The 21,581-nt window shown below is 40.4% G+C and overlaps 1 protein-coding gene across 2 annotated transcripts in view; it reads left to right on the top strand.

The window, feature by feature from the left end:
• The window catches only part of LRRC4C (leucine rich repeat containing 4C), a 184,484-nt gene that overhangs the window by 8,220 nt on the left and 154,683 nt on the right, over positions 1 to 21,581 (top strand). Inside the window, exon 1 of one of the 2 annotated variants that reach the window (XM_047693788.1) lies at positions 14,858 to 16,839. The exons of the other annotated variant lie outside the window; for it this stretch is intronic. The gene's annotated coding sequence lies outside the window, so the exon portion shown is untranslated. Of the gene's footprint in view, positions 1 to 14,857; positions 16,840 to 21,581 lie in introns of those variants that run through there. 2 annotated transcript variants of the gene reach the window in all.

The following is a 21,581-nucleotide window of genomic DNA, read 5'->3' as shown; positions in this document are numbered from 1 at the left end:
GAATTCTGCTCTCTTAATGACTTTGCTCTTCAGGTGCTACTGACAGCCTTCCTGTACCCTTACATCTTATGTTCTGGGCACCTGGAAGCAGCGACTGTGCCCTGATTTTTCCTTTGCATGTATTTGCCCGTTTTCTTCCTTCCCTTTCATTTTTCCCCATAAGTGAGGTATAAATGGCATACAATAGACTGAATCTTTTAAAAGTATACAATTCCATAACTTTGACATCTATAACATTGTGAAACCATCACACATCAATTTGTCATCCCAAACATCTCTTCACACTCCCACATCCCACTTCTGGTCTGACACTCCTCCCTCCACTTGTTCCCAAGCCACTGCTGATCATTTTCTGCCATTTACAGATCTGGAGTCAGACAGTATATACTCTGTTGTTCAGATTCTTTCCCACACTATAATTATTCTCAGACTTCCATGTTATTGTGTGCCTAAAATTCTGTTTGTTTTCATTGCTGAATAGTACTCCATACATGGGAATGCCACAGTTCTCTCTTATTCAGGCATTGGTGTACCATTGGATTATTTCCAGGTTTTAGCTATTGCAGATGAAAATACTATGAACACTGGTATAAAAATCTTGGTAGGGACATAGCTTTTTGTTTCTTTTGCATTAATATCTAGGAGTAGAATGGCTGGATCATATGGTAAGCCAAACTCTTCCAAGTTGGTTGTAACATTTCACATTCCTACTTGATTCCTGTCGAGTCCCTCCACATTCTTGCCAACACTTTTTGACTGAGTCATTCTAGTAGGTGTGTAGCGGTATCTCATGGTGGTTACAACATGCATTCCCCTAATCACTAATGATGTTGAACATCTTTTTAATGTGTTTTTTTGCCATCTATATGGCTTATAACTTATTTACCGTCTTCCTTGTATGAGTTGTCTGCCTTCTTACTACTAAGTTTGGTGAGCCCTTTATGTATGCTGTTTATGAGTCTTTTATGAGATACATGATTTGCAAATATTTTCTTCCATTCTGAAGCTTATCTTTTCCTTCTCTTAACAATATTTTCCCAAGAGCTGAAGCTTTTAATTTTGGTGAAGTCCAATTTATTATTTTTTTTCTTTTATAGATTATGCATTTGGTATCGTATCTATAATATTTTCACCAAACCCAAGATCAAATAGATTTTTCTACCATGTTTTCTCCTATAAGTTTCATAATTTCACATTTTACAGTTAGGTCCATGGTCCATTTTGATTTAATGTTTATATATGGCGTGTGGTATAGACCAAAGTTCATAGCTTCACATATGGACATCTAGTTTTTCCAGGACATTTTGTTGAAAAAACTATCCTTTCTCCACTGAATTATTTTTGTGTCTTTGTCAAAAATCATATATATGTGTGTGTGTGTGTGCTTGTGCGTGTGTGTGTGTATGCATATTGATTACTTTCTCATAATCTTTGCTATCAAAATCCCAGTTATCCTTCAAAGTCAAGTTTAGATGCCTCACACTCTAGAAAACCACCCCAAATTGTCTTACTTATTATGCTTTGTATTCATGGTCAAGTAAAAAGAAAAAAAGAAAACAGTCCTATATTAACAGTGATTATCTCCAGCTGTGGGATTTGAGATGATTTATATTTTGGCTAATATACATTGTCAGCATTATCTGAATTTTCTACCCTCAGTGTTTATACTTTGTTGAGAAAAAATAATTTGGTTTAATTTATAGCATATTCTTTTCCATACACTTTGCCATACACATAGATTTTGTTTTGTTTTGTTTTGAGTAAATAAAATCCAACCTAACTGTTGGCTATATATACACATATGAGGACACACACACACGTTATACTGGCTCATGTAACAACAACAACAACATTTCAGAACCGAGTAACCTCAGGCATGGAAAGACCTAGATGCTCAGTAGCTAGTATGTGGAACCTACCACTGCTGATCTCATGGCCCTACTCTCTTCACTGCTGGCCTTTTTCTCAGGCAGTCTCTCCTCCACAGAAGTCCCCAGACCACTACAGGCTTACATTACTTTGGCAATTTGGGGGGATGGAGGGTATTCCCTATTGTCCTTGTAAAACGTTTTGGGGTTCACTTGCCTTGTTACATGCCCTCCTCTCACAACTAATTGTGTTGACAGATTATTCAAGTTATTTCTCACTGTGTAATCATTTGAGGTGCTCAGTCCTACCTGAGTGTCTGAGGGTTATGTCTGGAAAAGATAAACTGAGACACTATATGAAAAGAAGAGCTAAAACATAGAAAAATATCCAAAATAACCAGTGTGCACTACTTTCCCTTTCTTATATCATCCAAGCAATCTGGTACATAGACATCACCTAAATCTGAGAAATTTGGAATGGAGATTATTCAAGTTCACTGTCACAGTTTTCTATGGCTGCTGTCACAAATTACCACTATCTCAGTGGCTTAAAACAATACAAATCTATTGTCTTTCAGATCTGGAGGGGATAAAAATGAAGGTGTTGGCAGAGTTGCCTTTCTTTTGGAGGCTGTCATAGAGAGTCTGTTTCCTTGCCTTCTCCAGCTTCCAGGGGCTGTGGTCTATGGTCTCTTTCTCCATCTTCAAATATCCTCAGAGCCAGTGGTGTGGCATCTTCAAATTGTTCTCTCTGTGGCTCTGATCCTTCTGCCTCACTCTCACTAGGATCCTTGTGATTACATTGGGTCTACCTCAGCAATCCAGGATATTTCCCTCATCTCAAAATCTGGACTCATTCACACCCATAAGGTCCCATTTGCTACATATAGTGACAATGCCTCAGGTTCTGGGGATGAGTATATGGGTATCTTTGGAGAATCATAATTCAGTCAAACATAGTCACAGGGTATTAGGTGATAATGATGAGTGTTTAAACCCTGTTTCCCAACTTGAAGATCAGTGTCTTTTCTAATTTATCACAATTGCATCACGTAACAGTGGTTGTGTATAAGCTTGTCTAGATTTCAAATTCTGTGACATCAGGGAATTTCATCCACCATAGAAAACAAGTATGCGTGTGGGGAGGGGTGCTTTTTTTCTAAGACAAAGGTATAGGTGGGGAAAAAAAGCTCAATTTTACTTGTAACTTGGATCACTTCACACTGACAGTTGCCTCCTTGGCCCTCCCTCTTGATAATACAGCAATAATGTAGATTTGTTTGTACCTCCTTTATTTGATAAATTCTGTTTCTAGCAGAAGAATAGGGTTCCATCAGTAGGCAAATCACTTAATAGTTTTCAAACAACTCTAATTCTTTCTCAGCTGTTCGTACATGTGCGAAGAGAAGCAGAGAACTAAGGCTGTTGTATGGATAATTTAAACAGTAAACCTCTTTTGGCTCAATCATCTGATTATTTCAACATGCATCTGGATACAACCTTAATTTTTTTTTCTCTAGCATATTTTAGTTTAATTCCATTGCCTTTATATAAGTCACTTATTTCATCTATGTCTTAAATTCAACTTAACAAACGTCACTTAATGAGCAACCACTATATGACCAAAACTGTGCTCTCATCTATGATGGCTCAAAACAAAGAATCTCATTCTCTGGGAGTCTTCAGCCCCAACAGGAGAGGTGACACAATTACACCAATAACTATACAATATGGCAGCTTGTAAAGTCGTGACTGGGATACAAAAATGATGATAGAAGTATTTAGAGGGAGAGAGATCAGTCAGTTTGGAAAGATTAGGGGAAACTTCTGGTGAGACTAGTGTCCTGGAAGGTAGGGAAGAACTTGGAAGGCAGTAGTAGGATAGGAGAGTGTTGCTGCAGAAAGACATGCAAAGCAAGGAAACCTAGGACTAATCTTGGGAGCCATAAATTCTCTGGTGATACCGGAGAATGGGAAGGTACAAGGAGGTCCCAAGAACTAAGAGACTGAAAGGAACAGGTAATGCCCAGCATCTAAAGGTGTCTAATTTATTAATCCCAATATCCTAGTAGTTTTCAACATGTTTGCTGTGAGGGGATGATTAGGTAGTGTGTGGAGATACTTTATCTAAAGGAGGGTGGGAGGGCTGTGGGGGAGGGAGAAGGGAGGGTTATACTGCCATCTAGTGGGTAGAGGCCGGGGCTGCTGCTTAGTAACCTACAACGCCCAGAGCATTCCCCCAAACAAAGAATTACCTGACCCCAAATGCCAACTGTGCCACAGATAAGAAACTCTGCAACAACCTTATGAAGTTGTAGTATTACGTTTCCTTATGGTACAGATGAGGAAATTGAGGGGTTTTGAGATTACAAATCCTGCCTGAGATCATTAAATAATAAATGGCCTAGGAAGAATAGGGCCACATTAGAAAGCATGAGGAATGTGACTATGATTAAGGAGCGAATGAGATTCTCCAAATATGAGCAGGACAATCATGGGCGCCATAATGAAATGACAATGCAAGTAAAGTGCTAAGCAGGGCGCCTGGCACACAGTAGGCACTCAGTCATGTTCCATGCTGCTTTGAATGAGAGCTGGTGCTTTCAGCGATGTGTCATCTATGAGTGGGCTCTGCTGAATACAGGACAGACCCGGGACTAAAGGTTGGTCTGGGACTAGGGCAGGTGTTCAGAGTCTGAACTGGAGAGAAAGCATGTGGAGTGTAGAGGAAAGGACACATGGAAAAAAATGTTACCAACAGTGGTACTAGAGAGCCTGGGCAACCAATGAATGTGTTGCTATGTGTTTTGGGGGGCAAGGGGGTTATAAAGTTGACTCTGGTTTTGAACATGAGAAATTCATTTTCCCCTCACTACCAGGAAGTGAACAGCTGCCATGTTAGGAATTACTACACTTCCTTAAAACAGACAAATCGAGGGGCACCTGGATGGCTCAGTGGGTTAAGCCTCTGCCTTTGGCTCAGGTCATGATCTTAAGGTCCTGGGATCAAGCCCCGCATTGGGCTCTCTGCTCAGTGGGGAGCCTGCTTCCCCCTCTCTCTCTGCCCGCCTATCTGCCTACTTGTGATCTCTCTCTCTGTCAAATAAATAAATAAAATCTTAAAAAAAAAAAAAAACTAGACAAACAGACACAAAAAGGTAAAGCAATTAGTTCAAGGTCACACCACATTTTAAGATTTCTTTAGAAACTTACAGAGAAAGGGAATCTGACCTTTTTGAAGATACAATAACTAAATCTTTATAGGAAAGATAAGGACAAAATGACATTTTCTTTAATAATGCTTCCAAAAACAGGTTTAACATTTATTTTGCCACATACCTGTATAGATGAAAGTTACTTTAACCTCTAGCCAGGCTTTCTGGCTGAATGAGATATGTCGAGGTATAAAGGAAGAGTTTCCAAAAAGCATGGAGTGAGGTTCTACTTTCTTTGTCACATTTGCTGCATTATTAAGAGAAAGCCAAGAAAAATAACCTGGATGGTGAGGTAACAACATGTGGAAGAGAAGAGAGAAACAGTGGTAGCTGAAGCCTTGGGAAATTTATGAATGGAAGAAAGTACCACTAATTTTAAATGAGTACCTGTTAGATGCCAGCAACTGTGCTAACTATTCACGGGCATTATTTTATTTTAATCTTCATAACTGTGTAGGATACGTATGACCACTGACAGATGAGATCTTTGAGGCTTAGAGAGGCTAAATGATTTACCTAAGGTCACATACTGAGGAAGTAGTGGAACCAATATTCAAGCCTCAAGTGTTGAACTCAAGTGCCCAAGATTTTACCCGTATTATAAACATATGGCTAGATACATAAATTCTTCCCTGTTTTGTATAAAGAAGATTGGATGCGTAGTTGTCATTCAATGAAGCCATACCCCAGGACGCTGACAGAATGGCTGGTAGAGGAGCAGCATGCCTCCTTCTCAAATCCCTATCTTTACTCCTTATCAATGCTGTACAGTGGCTTCCGGATCTCACTCTTAGCATTTTGGCACTTCTACCAAAAATTTGAATTCAGCATCTTTACTGTGCATTCTATGAGTAGAGGATATAGCCATGAACAAGAAAGGTAAGGTTTCCAATCCCAGGAACAACACATTCCAGCAGAGATGAGCAACTCCACGGATTTTTTTTTTTTTTAAAGGCAGTCACATAAATGTTCTGCATAAAATTAAACTATGGTGATGTGATAGAAAGACAATCGGTGGCTACTTCACCTGCTTGGGAGAAATGGTCTCTCTGAGGTCAAGATCAAGATCAGAGCTTGCCAAGAACAGAAAGGAAATGTTCTAGGCTGAGGGAACTAGGGTCAAGACACTATCATTGGCACAGAAAGGAGCCCCATGAAGATGGAGAAGCAGAGCAGCTAAGTGCTCTTAGAAGCTAAGAAGATGCTGTAAGATATGGTTGAAGAAAGGCTAAGAGAAGGAGGATAGCAGGCGAAGTAAGATTGCCCAAGTCAATAGAAGGGATTTTAATTTTCTTCCCAGAATAATGAGATGCCCTCGGGAGGACCGTATGCCCTTTCACCCAGGGACTAATGTTCCAAAGGTTAGCATTTGAGCTAGAGAAGATTTTAAAGATACCAAGAAAAACGAATTTTACTTTGACTTGATCAGTTAATATTTCATATGAATAAGAGAGAAAGTGAGAGAACCCCCCCAAACTCTTTCAGTAGCTTCATTTATATCTGAAAGGAGAATTTTTGACACTTCAATCCATCAGTGGGCACCATTAATCTGCATATTGTGTTACAAGAAGCTGCCTTTCTTCTCAATTTTCCTTTTCTTTTTGTTCTTCTCAGGAAATTAATTCATGTCATTTCCATTTGAAATCCTGTGGCATTTGACTGCACAGGCACTTAGAGGTACCTTTCTATGACTTGAAGCTTAGCGTAATGGCATTGCTTGTCAGCAGCAGTGCCTAAGGAAGGGAGTCTGGACTGCTGGGCCCCTCAGCCCCTAAAGGTACCTATAGAAAATGGCTTGATACAGGACTGTAGGTATGTATGTGAAGGGCTCCAAAAGATTCAAATTTGGTAAGTGATGCTGGCAATTTGGCTCTTAACATTTTTCCAGTGTTGTGTTTTGCTGTGAATGGAACATTTGAACAAGTGTTTATAAGATGTCATCAATTTCACTTCGGAAATTTTGCTTTCTAAAAAGGCTGTATGGGAAATTTTGGGAGCATTTTCTGCAGTTTCATAGTCTGACACACTGATTTATTTTATGAAAGCTTGAATAATGTCAATCATCCTGTTCTGTTGATCTACCAAAAACACTTCTCCAGGCAGACATAATCCAAGAAGAGCATAAAATTTAAGAGTCCTAAGGGTGCTCAAAGGCCATCTAGTGGGTCACAGACTTTAACACCTTTCACATCATGAATAGGAATAAATATACAGTGGCTTGAAAGAGTGTTTCCAGCTCTTTATTTTACCAGATATGTACCATTCACACATTACTAAATAAAAATTAGAAAGGAAATTATAGTTGTAAAAATATGGGACAGAATTAATTACAAATGAAAGGTGTTTGCTTTCAATTCAAAAAATTAATATGACAGACCCACTATGTTGTCCTTACGTGTCTCATTTTGCAATTGTGGGCCAGTGGAAGTCTAATCGAGGACAATGTGTGGAATTGCTTATCCAATTGAAGCCTGCATTATAGACCCACCCACCACCACAGCCTGTGTTCTGAGCTACTCCAGTGACAGTTTTAACTGGTAGTTCATTCTCTGTTTAGAGAGCTTTATTTTTAGGAAGTGTTTCATTATATTGCATGGAAGTTGTGGATAGTCTCTATTTAGGATGTCACACATACACATACACGTGCACAAATAGCAAACAACAAGTTTGCACATTAATAAAATTTTGTAAATGCTAACCCTTGGCATTTCTTATATTACTCTCCCAAAGCTGTTGCCTTTGTTTGAATCCTCATAACCTCCCATGGTTTCCAAATTGCTCCCCTAGGTCCAGTTGTTCTCCAGTTCATGTGCATACTGCCCCTTGTGAGGTATTTTGAAAATCCCAAACTTGGGGCGCCTGGGTGGCTCAGTGGGTTAAAGTCTCTGCCTTTGGCTCAGGTCACGATCCCAGGGTCCTGGGATGGAGCCCCACATCGGGCTCTCTGCTCAGCAGGGAGCCTGCTTCCCTCTCTCTCTCTCTGTGTGCCTCTCTGCCTACTTGTGATCTGTCAAATAAATTAATAAAATCTTTATTAAAAAAAAAAGAGTCAGATGCTTAACAGACTGAGCCACCCAGGTGTCCCTTCCTCCTGTCTTTTTGAGAATACCCAGTTTAACAGGTATGGGATGGTACCTGACTGTGGTTTTACTTCACATTTCCCTGATGACTAGTGATATTAAACATCTTTTCATGTACCTGTTGGCAATTTTATGTGTTCTTTGGAAAAGCATCTATTTAGGTCCTCTGCAATGTGGCATAATTGTTGTCTTAGGGAAAACGTGAACTTCCACAAGATTTTTTGAACTTTTACCAAAATCCTTTTCAGGAAGATTGCCAACTGAAAGTTGTAGTAAGATGTCAAAAGTTCAATCAGTTACCAGTTACCCAGTGTTCAAGCAATATATTCAGTAAGACCACAACTCCACAATGCATCTTACAGTAGTCACCTGTCACAGGGGCTACTTATTTTACATCTAATTTCCCCTCTAAAACTCAAATAGTTGTTGCTGACTTCAGAAAAAAATCTGTGTAGTGAATCCAAGGATTGCCAGCCCCCTCCGACTATGAAAGTTGAGTCTGAGTGCTATTTCTTTAGAAGTGCTTATTTTTGGTGTTTAGGGGATGAGTTCACTCAAATGATAAAGGTGTTTCCATTTTCCATGTAAATACAATAGGCTATTATTATTATTTTTCAAATCTGAAGCTTCTCCCAGTCATTTGCTTTCCTCAAAAATGCTGTCTATGGGAGAAACCTGAACATTAAAAAAAATGCAGATTGTTTAACATAATTTGCATCTCGTGCCTCTAAAGGAGCTGGAGGCCTGGCATCACAGATGTGCTAATGCATCTTCAATGTGAAGAGAACTGAATTTTGAAATCTGTGCACTTCATTTCCTGAAGACACAATAGTAATATGGCAAGGAAGACAAGGCTATCATATCTTGAATCTGCACTGCATGGCAAATGCTAAAGTAAAGTGACATTCTTTAGGAGTTGTTTAGTATCGACTGCTGATTTCACTAGATAAAATGCAGCTGTCTTCTCAAACTACACAACTGGATTCACACCATCTACTAATTCCTGGTGGAGTTTTAAAGATACCTTTATGGCCAATTTTCTTCTCCGTGCAAAGCATCCTAATTTAGACAGTACAAAAATACCACCATGTAGTTTCTATGTACAAATACCATCTCCCTTAGAAACATTTGATAAAAGAGACTGCGTTCTACAAGTGCTTGGGTCACCATTTAAAAAGTAATGTAATCAGGTCTAAATTGAATTAGGATCGGTTGCCAAATTGTCATACAATTGTCTCCATCAGCTTTCTTCTTATTACTTTAAGTCATGCCTAGAATTTGTCATGTTGCCTAGTGGGCCTGAGAATGGGAGGATTCTCTCTTAAGATGCTCCCTTCCACCACAGAGGCTCCATTCCACAGATGTTCCCTTCCTTCCCAGAGCTCATTTGCAACTGATATCCTCCTAGAAGGAAAATTTTTAAGATTGCTTCCAGAATCTGAACTCTCTTGATCTCTACATGGCATCTGATAGTCTGACCTCCTTTCCCATGGCTGAATACCTCCCATGGCTCATCTCAGCCCTGCTCATCTTGGGACCACAAATTGTTTTTTTTTTCCTTAGAATGCACATTCTGTGCTCTCTAGCTGCAAAATGGCAATCCTGCCTCCATCAACTCTGTGCTAACGTTCATGAAGCTCTTCACACATTTAGATTTCCTACTGGGAAGTCCTCTGGGATTGCCCCCACAGAGAGGTAACAACTACCTCCTCTGTTCACCCAGCTCTTTATAGTTACAGCTGGTAAAATTCTGCCCTTGTTGTATCATCATTGCTTGTAATTGGCATGCCTACTATCTACCCACTTTCCTCCCCACAGAAGACAGTTCATTCATCCACCAATCAAAAGGTAGTAAGAGGCCAAAAGGCCAGGCACAGTGCGAAATAACATGGGTACCAATAAATGTTAAAATAACCAGGTCTTCAGCAAATCAACTAGTAATGTATTTTTCCCACTCATCTGTAAGGTTGTTTTTTTATTATTATTATTATTATTATTATTTTTCCTACTTATTTCTGATAGTTATTTCTAAGGAATAGTTACATATTTAAAATAGGATCCATTTGTCCTATGCATTGCAGAGAGTTCCCCCATTGTTGTGGCTTCTTGTTGTACATATGGAACATATTTTCTCTTAATTATTTCTTCCATTTAACTTTCTCATCAGCATTTCTTTTTCAGAAGCTAGCTGGCACTAGAGATGGGGTGGCATGGGTAAGAAAAAAGGGCAGTGCCAAAGAGTCCACAGAGGAACCTGAGAGTGGTCTCCTAAAGTAATACAGTAAAGAGAATTGATCAGATGTTGAGCCATTTTTGAATTAGCATCAACAGATGTGGTTAGGGCAATGGGGGTAACAGAAGAGTTAGTGATAATTTTCATAATGCATGACACATAATAGGAGGTTAACACTTATCTGTTGAAATAAGTAAGTGACCGATTGAATGAGAATTCTTCTTTCCTCTAAGTCCCCATAATTGTTGAGGAAATTCGTTATTTGTAAGAGATAAAAGTTGAGGTTCATTGCAGTGATTGCCCTGATTCTTCACTCTCTTTTGTTATGTAACTTTAAAGTGGCCTCCCATGAAAGGTAAGATGACCCATCCTGTTCCTAGACAATGGGCTCAACCAAGTGATTTGCTTTAGCCAACAGAAGTCAACAAATTTGATTCATACAGAAACATGAAAATGTACTCATGCCTTTCTGCTTCTTCTCTTGGACTTCTGCTATTGCCAAGAAATTTGCTTAGGCCAAGCTGATGAAGGGAGAGAGATATATGGAGTGGAGTGGAGTTGCCCCAGTGACCCTCGCTGAGTCTATTTTAGATCAGCTAACAGTGAACCCAGCCAAGATCAGAACCATTTAACCAATCTCTGACTGGCCTACAGACTCAAGAGAAATAATAAATGATTTCTGACTTCAGCTACCAGGTCTGAGGATGGTTAATTACACAGCATCAGCTAGCCGATACAAGTTATAATTCTCCAATTAAATTATTTTATTAGTTTTTCTGTTCAGTAATTGCAGTAAGTTCCAACATTTTGTATACCATAGTGAAAAGAATATCCAGTAAGAGCCAAAAGACATATATGCTTCCATATGTCATAGTCTTAGACATTTATTCATTCAACTATGTGGATAATATTAGAAATACAAAAAAAATATGCTCTCATTAAATTAATCTTGCTTTGGGGGGAGAGTACAGACATGAGCAAATCATTTCTGTCTTGTGCCATAAGTAATAATAGGAAGTATCCATTATAACCATGATCTCTGAAGTGAAATAACCTGAGTTAAAAACATTGCCTCCATCACTTCCTAGCTGGGTGCCCTTATTTAACCTCACCTCTACTTTCATTATCTATAAGATAGAATGGGAATGAATTATACCTACTTCATAAAATTGTTGAGAGAACTTCATGAGTTGATATCTGTAACATACTTAGAACATATTTTGATCTTCACACTCATAAACTTATCATTACATGCCAGTTATTGCTTTAAAAAAATTAAGTATGAAGGCATTGAAAAACAAGACTATATGGGGTGAGAACTGGTTGGAGGGGTAGTCATTGTAGAAACAGAAACCTGCAAATCTACTTGGACTTGAGTATCTTCATCGGTATTTCAAGGAAGAAGACTAAATGACTATTAGGCTACCTTATAGTTCTGAAATACAACATTTTTGTCTAGCATCACATTTTGTTTAGCATAACACTTGTAGTAAGTTCCCACTAAATATGGCCTTTTATCATTAAAGTGATTTTCAAAAGAAGTTGGTCTAAAGATGTTAATTCACATGTCATTATGTGTGATGATAGAGGCAAGCTTCATAAGATTATCACAGGATATTCTGGCCCTGTTTAGTAGAACTGGAAGTGAAAAGGGACTATCTCTTCCCAGAATTTGTAGCATAAAGACCCAAATCATAAGTATGTATTATGCTTGAATAGAGCAGCTTAAAGCCTGTTAAATCAAATTAATAAACACAATAGACACATCCATATTTTCTCAATGTTTAAGCAAAGTTACTGAATTCCTTCTATTTGCTTTTTTTTTTTTTTTATTTCTGGTTACAAGATGCTGTCCTCTGCTGTTTGCTGAAGATTACACCAGGTAAAGTCACCAGCACACAGTGAAATAACATGATAGTTTTGTTCACCAACTAAATGCCTACAAATCAGGAATGGAGAACAAACACAGAATTCTGTATGTCCTTAGACAAACCTGCCTTGTTAACACCATGTGCCTCTTCTCCTGGGACATCTCATTTTGATGGCATTTGTCCTGTCCAAGCTTTTGGTCACTCGGATGGGCTAACTGGAACTGTGACAAAGTGACTGATCCCACTGCTCATTGGGTAATTTTTTCCTCTAAAAGAGCTTTTATCAAGAATTTTCCTTAAACATATACCCTGTCATTGTTGACAGTACCTGGCAACTTCTACTGAATGCATATCTACATTTCTATCACTGTTAAATAACAATTTAGTTTGCCTGTGTGTTTGTATGACAGTTAGCTTTCTTACTAATCATTTCCGTTCTCTTTAAGTAAGATCATTCAGTGACAAGTGTGGCAAATCCATTTCCCCACAGGGTGAGACATTCACCTCCTGGGATTCAGAGCTGACAACCGCAGCCTGCATGCCTGTGACCATCTTAGATGTATTCCCCCATACTATCTAGAAGTAGTCGCAAAAATGGAGCATTGGTATTGAGTCAATCTGGGTTCAAAACTTGTCTGTGACATTTACCAAGCATGTGGCTTTGGCATCACTTTCTCCGCCTTTAAAATCTCCCAACAGGTTGTTTTGAGTTTTAAATAAAGTGATGTATACAAGAAGTCAGCAAAAGACCATGCCTTATGGATGCCCAGTAATCACTGGTTCGGGTCTGAACAAAAAAATGAAAACCAAGTGACTAATGCAAGGTTATAGAGTGTGAATGGGTAGCTGAGGTGGAAAAAGAAATGGTAGCTGCCACCCGAATGAGAAGCCTAGCAGGAATGGGAACACTTTCCCTTTTCCTTTTGGCTAAATAGCACCGATCCTTCCCTGCTGCTTTGTTTGATAGATTAATTCATTCCGAAAGGCTTTAAAGATGTCTGGTAGGTAGCTAATAATCAGCTTTGAAAAACAAATCATTGGCCTTTCCTTTGCTGTCAAAGTCGCTAAAAAGAAAATTTGCATTTCAAATGGCTTCTAGTTTACTTCAGAACCAGAGGGTAGACTCCTTTGAAGCTATCTAGAGCAACTAGTAAGTGTACTTTTTTTAATGGCTTATTAGTTGATAAACTGTAATTGGCATATAAGGGCAAGAGCTTCAAAAGACAAAGTTACAGTCAACTGCCCACTAATGTTTTAAGTCAATCAGTGCAGCATTTATTTAAAAATAGAAGCATGTTGATGCAATTCATAACTACATCAAAGCTCTCCAAAAAGATGGGGAAATTCTAATAAATCACAATCCATGTGTAAAAGCCTGTCCCCTTGCAGATGCTGACATTTAAGATACATATAAGGGCATGTGCTTAGTACCCAAATAAATGTATAGATGTGCTTCTTTTTTAAATTTTCTAATGCTAAGTGAGAAAATATCCATGTTCTATAAAGGGAACAGGAAAGAAAAAAAGAACATTTGGTGTGAACTTGGATATGCCTCTGATGTTCCCTTCGTAAAAAAATCTCCTTTTTGTCTAATGACATTTCTCATTATGATTAACTCACTTTGTTTAAAACTGTTTTTAAGCCAAGTACATATTCTGAGCTCTCAAAAATAAAGAAAATGAGCACAAAGATCATTAATTAAGGAGCCTGAAGCAGATACATACTTGCTCATCTCCAACATCTATACTTCTTTATTAACAGAATGTAGTAGAGAAAGAAACCAACATGAATGTAATACTAATGTTTTTTGGGCCCCTCCGTCTTTCTAAGAACACTCTGTGAAGTTGACATGTGCCACCTGCTCAGCGCTCCCCGCCCCCCACCGGACCCCTTAACACGCCATGATGGAAAAGCCCACAACCAGGAGGAAGGAAGTTGGAATTGAGTTGTCAAGCTGTCCTGGATGTGTTGTACAAACTGAACAGGCCAATTTACTGCAACACTGCATAGGCTGAAGGCTCCTATCTCACCTTTACAGTGCTTTCTCATGTTGAGATTATCCTCCTGGACCAGTCTTCCTTCCCAGCAGCCTTTCAGTTACTCCTAGATGCTTTCTGATCAGCCTATCCTGGATAATACTACCATGTTAATCCTTACCTTGTGACCAGCCTGCTTGGCTAGGAGAGGAGTCTCTTGCCCAGCAATCTGAAAGCAACAGCTCTCTGTGTTTGGTGATATTTCTGAATCTTACTGGAGATTTGATTTCAATGTCTTCCCCTTTGTAGCTCCAACGCTTGGCTTTCAGGGTGGAAACAAACAGGCTTTTAGAAAAACAAAAAAGGGTAACTTCTCACACACAATCCCTGAGTTTCTTTGCCTATTACTAACCTCCGAGCATTGGGGGTTGCTTTGAAACTCAGCTGTTCTGGCTCTGCCCTCCAGGTGGCAGCGGTGCCACACCGCAGAGGCTCCAATCCCCTCGTCCCCGACTTCAAGTGTTAATGCAATTGACCAATCAGTGCTAAGATGATGGGAGGTAATTGGGTAATTGTATTTTACTGATCACAAGCAGAGAAAGGGAAAGGAAAGGGGGAAAGAAAGAGGGGCAGAGGAGGGAAGGGGACTGCAGTCCGAGAGGAGATCTGGGGAGCTGGGACCCAAGACGTCAGGACGTGGCATTGGCTGAGAGAAAGCCTAGAGCCGCAGGAGGTGCCGCGGGCACAAGGAGCGCATTTATTTATCGGGGCGAGCGGGGAGAGCGGGCGGGGTCGGAGCGGGGTGGGAGAGGATCGGGCGGGAGAGGAAGAGAGTTCGAGCCGAAGTGGATGGAAGGGGACCGGGGTTTCTGCCGCGCAGGGAGCCGCGAGCCAGGGCGATGGCGCTAAGGCCGGCGCGGAGCAGCTGCGCTCCCGAGAACGCGTCTCCTCGCGGAGGACCAGCCGGCGTCGAGAAGGTCTGCGCGAAGAGAGACCAACTTGTGGCTCCCGACGCAGCTGGAAATGAGATCAAAGCTGCAGTTTCATTCGAGAAGGAGGAGAGGAGCCAGCAATTAGGGATTTTTTTTTTTTTTAATTTTTAACCTCCTTCGTTCCATTTTCTGTTTTCCTTTTTTCTTTTCTTCTTATTATTTTTAAATTTGCCTCACACCCCATAGGTCCCCTCACTTCGCCTTCCCCCTTTGAAATAAAAGCCTAGTTTGAACTTCTTTCGCCGCGGCGCCCCCCCCCCCGGATACGCTGCCCGCTGATGGAGGAGAAGGGGACCCCGGGGCTGGCAGGGGCCACCGGCGAGGGACCGCGTCACGCGTCTCCCCCGTGATCCCGGCCCTGCTCGCGGAGTTCTGCAACACCTGGAGGATCTGGACCGGGCGCCGGGGGTGGGGGCGGGGACAGAGGAAACGAAAGCCACCCCGAGCCTTAAAAAAAAGAAGAAGAAGAAAAAAAAAAAGTAGAGGGGGGGTGGGAGGAATGGGTTTCTTCTTGACAGCTGACGGAGCCTTGAAATTTTCCTCCACTACCTCCGCCCCCGCCCCCGCCCCCGCCCCCCGCACTCCATTTAACGTGAGATTATGAAATTGCAGAGGCGGTGGAGGGAAGGAGACAGGATATAACAGGGAGTTTGGAGGGAGAGGGGAAGGTGGCTGGCCGGGTGGCTGAAATCAAAAATCCAATTGCGCACTGGGTTGTGATGAGAAATCTAATCAGATCTTTGGAGAAGGGGCCGGCCGGAAGGCTGGCCAGTGGGGGGAGTTGATCCCCAAATTCTTCGAAGGGGTGCTGGGGGTGAGGGACCAACGATGTAAACGGAGACTTTTTTTGGTGGCGGTGGCGGTGGTGGTTGGGTGCCTTGCAAAAATGAAGGATGCGGGACGCAGCTCTCTCTTGGAACCGAACGCAGTGGATAAACTGATTGTGCAAGAGAAAAGGAAGAAGGAAGCTTTTTCTTGGGAGACCTGGATCTTAACACAAATGTGTATGTGTGCACACAGGGAGCCTTGAAAAATGAAATAAACCAGTGTCAGACCCACGGGGCTTGGTGTGTTCTGACATAAATAAATAATAATAAAACAGCTGCCCCCCCCCTTCCCAAAAGGATGATTGGATATGGAGAACGGAGGATCCACAAAGAAAAAGTATTTTCGTTTTTCTCTATAAAGGAGAAAGTAAGCCAAGGAGATATTTTTGGAATTGAAAGTTTGGGGCTTTTTTTTTTTTTTTTTTTTTTTTTTTTTTTTTTAGGAAAGTAAAGACCTGCTATGGTGGTGTTTTCTTTTCTTTTTGAATTTCCCACAAGAGGAGAGGGAATTAATAATACATCTGCAAAGAAATTTCGGAGAAGAAAAGTTGACCGCGGCAGAATGAGGCATTGATTGGGGGAGAGAAACCAGCCGAGAGCACAGTTGGATTTGTGCCTATGTTGACTAAAATTGATGGATAATTGCAGTTGGATTTTTCTTCATCAACCTCCCCCCCACCCTTTTTTTTTCTTTATGGTGTCAAGATCACGCGTTTTCGCTTGTTCTTAACCACCTGGATTTCCATCTGGATGTTGCTGTGATCTGTCTGAAATACAGTGAGTGATCCTTATTTTCTTACTTTATTGATGAAGAAAATGCCCATTTATTTATCATTCCTGGTTCCTTGATCCCTTCACCCCCTTTAGTGGGATTCTTAAAAGCCTGGCTATTGGGGGCCAGAAAATAGGGAGAGGGTGGCCCAGGCATCTGTTCCATCAGGTTGTGCCCACCGATAAGCCGGTTTGCTATAATGATGCAAGTTGTCTGCATCCTGGGCAAACGCCTTTGCAAATGTTCACCAGGAAAAAAAAAAAATCTCCCCAAGAAAGCCACTGCAGTGTAGGGTGCCTGAGCTGTGTGACTGACACTCTCGAATGCATTTAAGTTGCATGACAGCCTTGGAGTTAGAGGCACAAATGTTTAGCCATTGGAAATCGAAGGGACCCAATTTAAATTTCATTATCCAACCTGATATTACAGATCAACAGAATGTATTAACACAAAAATATGACAATAAACCAAGCAGATGAAGGATGGCTTAGGGTGGGTGGGTAGGTGGAGGGAGGGAGAGTGGGCATGGGGGAGAAAGTGGTGGAGAGAGGTGACTGCACTTTCCCCCATCTCTCTTGCATACACAGGCTCAGATGTGGTTTTCAGATTACCTAGGTTCTCCCCAGTGCTAAGAATGGAAAGGAGGACCCACTTCTTTTTAACCCCACCCCTTTCAAACTAACCACTTCTTTGGATAACAGAAAGGCTGCCCAGAGATAGAAGGCAGCTTGGGCAGTTGACTTGGGTTTTGCCAGAAGTCTTCCCAACATCCCCAAGACAGGGCTCTTGAGAAAAAAGCAGAAATCAAGTGTCTTGTTGTAACTTAGAAAAGGCCTGTGTGCTGAGCTCCAGTGCTTCTCATGTGACAGCTTTGTCTTGGGAAACAGAGGCCAATAAAGAAAAATAAGAGAGGGTTGAAAATGCTTAGAAAGCCTGGGGGTCTGTAGGTTCATCTCTCTTTTCATCTCCTTCCTCCCCTATAGCTTCCAGGGTCATGGAGTTGGCTTTTTTTCTTTTTTCTTTTCTTTTCTCTCTCTCTCTCTCTCTCTCTCTCTCTTTTTTTTTTTTTTTCTTTTAGCAAAACTCTTCCTCCTCATCCTTCTCCATTCCTCTCTGGGGCCTTTTATCAGAATCATGGACCCATATAACTTTAGAGCCAGAAGACTCCTCAGAGATCTCATGCCAATAAAAAAAGGAAACTGAAGCCTAGAGAAGCTATAACTCTGATTAATGGCCAAAACTTAGGAGACAAGTAACTCCCACAAGCCTTTAAACAGCAGACAAAAGTCAGTTTGGGATCCAAGCTGGACAAGAATCAACACTACATAGTGTGACTACTTCTGTCCCCACATATGCCATTTTTATCTAGAAGGCTCGAGGAAGGAAACTGTCTTGAGAGCTTGAAATAAAGTCCCACCACTCTGGACCTCAAGAGTAGCCATTTTCCAATATTCATATCCTTTCTTAGACTTTTTTTTTTTTTAATAGCTGAGCTCAGATAACCCTAGTTTTAATACTACTAAAAAATTTAAAAAAAAAAAATCCCCAAGTCTGGTATATCTCAAAGGAGATAAGAGGCTGAAATCTCCCAGGTTCCTCCTTGGTATTGGGCACATTTAATCTGGTGAGTGGTGGTCCCTGGAGAGTCATTAAGAACTATGGAGTTAGATTTATATTAGAGAGGTGATAATAGAAACCAGAAACACCCTTGCTAAAAGCCTCTGAGTCTGTTCTTATGCTCACATCATCTATTCTTATCCTTTTCATTACTCCTTAACTAAACTAGCCTACAGCTGAGCACTTCTTTAATTTATTTTTCTGGGCACATGTTTCCTGTTGGGACACAGATCAGGCAATACTTTTATCAACCTATGAAAACAATTGTGCAGGATTTTTTTTTTCCCCCTCCCCTGAGCTCCTTGTAGGCTTCTGCATATCTTAGAATTCCTTGCAGGTTGTTTGTTTGTTTGCTTTTTTTATTTTGTTTTTTACATGACCTCAGTTAAGTCACTGCTTGCGATCATAGATTCACTGGAGTTAATCTCAAGTTCCTGTTACATTGCAATTTAGCACAACTGACAAAAGAGAAAAAAAAAGTACTTTGTTTTTGCTGCTCAGCTCTGGACATCACATGGGAAACTCCCCCAGCCTTGCTGTCAGCTTGGCTTCTGTTAATCCATGGAGATCCCTTGCTCTTTCTTTTCTTTTTTTTTTTTTTTTTTTTTTTTTTTTTGTGGTTCTTTTTGAATGGAAAATGTCTTCATTGCTACTCCAGTTAGACCTCCAAGTCCATTCCTCTCCTAAACATGGTCAGCTCTTTTGAGTTCAGGGTACCCTACACACTTGCACACACATGCAAACTTTTCTGAGAAAGAGAGGGAAGAAGGAGAGGGAGTGGGGGATGGAGAGAGAAGGAAAGAGAGAAAGAGGGTAGAGATATGCTTAAAGTTGTGGGCTGAAGTGTGTCCTCCCACTCACCTCCACTTAAGCATGTTCTTCAGATCTAGAGATGATGGAGCTTCTAAGGATGGCATCATTTTTCAGGCTGGTGAATCACTTCCCCAGCACTACAGTTAGAGACGCATTGCCCAGCTCGGGGTTTATCTCCTTTTGTTTGGCATTTGGGGTTGGCCTGGTATTTCAAGCAACTTGTTCATGGACTGATGAAAATATTTTGACCATGCAAGACCTGGAAAGTTACCTCATTTCAGCTTATATCAGGGCCAAGGTTGGTGCTCATTGAGTGACATTTGTGAGTAGGTAGTTGTATACTGGGATTCTGCAGAGGGCCTTAGGCCTAGAAACCGGTGGGTTTTCCAAATTTTGAAGTCACCTTTTCAAATATCTTCCCACTCTGATGTAATCGCTGTGCCCTTTGGTCAATAACTTTAATTTCTCTGACCCTCAATCTTATCATCTGTATAATGGGAATGATAATATCAACAAATTTGAATGGTTTTGTGAATTAAAAAGTAGTGTTATGCAAAGCCCCAGGCATAATAGGCCCTCTAATGAGGGCTGTTTGTTATGGTTGTTCTTGGATTAATTTGGATTAACTTCCTGGGAATTAATACAGGCTGGCTGAGCCACTTTACCAATTCTAGTGGCTACACTGGAGAACCAGGAAATGTGCAACTGACCTCACAGGAATCACCACTTTCTTCTTTCGATGTCTTATCAGGACACATTGGCTGCAATATATCATTTTAGATATGAAATACTGCTTCCAGACAGAAGCTGAAAAATCAAGAATTTCTCCTTAAAGCATAGAAACATAAATTTCAGCAAAAATAATACTTGAGAGAGATTTTAGGGAAAAATAATGCTGTTGTGTGTACTTTTGGTCGAAAAGTTGCATATGATAGCTCTTATATATTAAATGTATAATTTTAGCTGTATTTTACAGTGTCTTGCTCAAAATAGAGACAGATTTCTAGGCAATTATATAATTTAGATAGTGTAAAATTCTGTTACAAATATTAAGGCTCCCAAGTCCACAATTTGAATGCTGAGACTTTCTGGATATAAGGAATCCTATGTTTGTTAAACCTCTTTTGTGATAAGATAAAGGCCTGATAGAATGTATGAAATCAAGATTTCATGTAGACATACTTGTCTTATAGTTTGCATGTGCTAATCTTCCAACACCAACCTGCAGGCATTTTCTGAGGCAGCCAGTCATGGTCATTGCTCATAATCTCATTGTCTACAACAGTAGCCCTGTGTTCTGTCCGTTTCCTCAGTATGTTTCCGGAGACCTATTCTCCCTTGGAGGGAAAAAGAGTCCTACTGTTTTAATTATTGTTATTCTTGATATCATACCTGTGGATGATAACAAGACAGTCAGGCTGAGGAATTGCCCGCTGGAATTTTATACTGTGGCTTTTCAATAAGGGAAACAACTTGAAATCTGTGTTCATTCTGGAAAAGTGTTCTAAAGCTAATCATTTTCACTGATCTTAAGAAGAGATGGAAATCATCTATGGAAGTTCTTACCATTTCATAAATTTTACTTTTTTGTGTGCTCCTTAAAGGTGACTAAGAAATTTGGTAAACTTGGACTCTGGCACCATAAGTGAATATGAATATTCAGCTTCCCCCTGGGTCACGTGTGTTACATGCGCCATTTAACCTCTCTGAGTCTGTTTGCTCATCTGTAAAATAGGGGTGATAACACCCACATAAAACTGCCATGAGGTTGAAATCAGAGTGCAGATGCTATGCACAGTAGGCATTCAATAAATGCACATTTAAATTGAGTATGTATGATTTTAGTTTAAGTAATGCATAATTTGCAAATAAAAAATAAGCTGATGTAGTCTGGTTTAAGGAAACAGTTTATCTAAATTCATGTTGGTATAGATTTGAAAAAGGAGAAATGCATTAATAAGGTTGGAGTAGCACAAATAGGTACAATCCTTTTTGGTAAGATCCTATCCTTTTTTTTTTTTTTTTTTTAAGTTTTTAATCACCAGGTGCTCATCATGACTAGGGCCCTCCTTAATCTGGATCACCTATTTCACCTATCCCCCTACTCCAACTCCCCTCTGGTAACCATCAATTTGTTCTCTATAGTTAAGAGTCTGTTTCTTGGTTTCTCTCTTGTTCTCCCTCTTGCTCTCCCTCCCTCCTTTTTTGGCTCATTTATGTTTTGGTAAGATCCTACACTTTTAAAACATATTTGGATGTGCTTTAGTGAATGCTATTCCCTTGGGAAATATTGAAACATGCTTTGTGAATTGTAGAA

This window comes from Lutra lutra, chromosome 10 (genome assembly GCF_902655055.1).
Source record: "Lutra lutra chromosome 10, mLutLut1.2, whole genome shotgun sequence".
Lineage (NCBI taxonomy): Eukaryota > Metazoa > Chordata > Mammalia > Carnivora > Mustelidae > Lutra > Lutra lutra.
The sequence above is the reverse complement of the archived record's forward strand: the minus strand, read 5'-3'. Positions and strand labels throughout refer to the sequence as shown.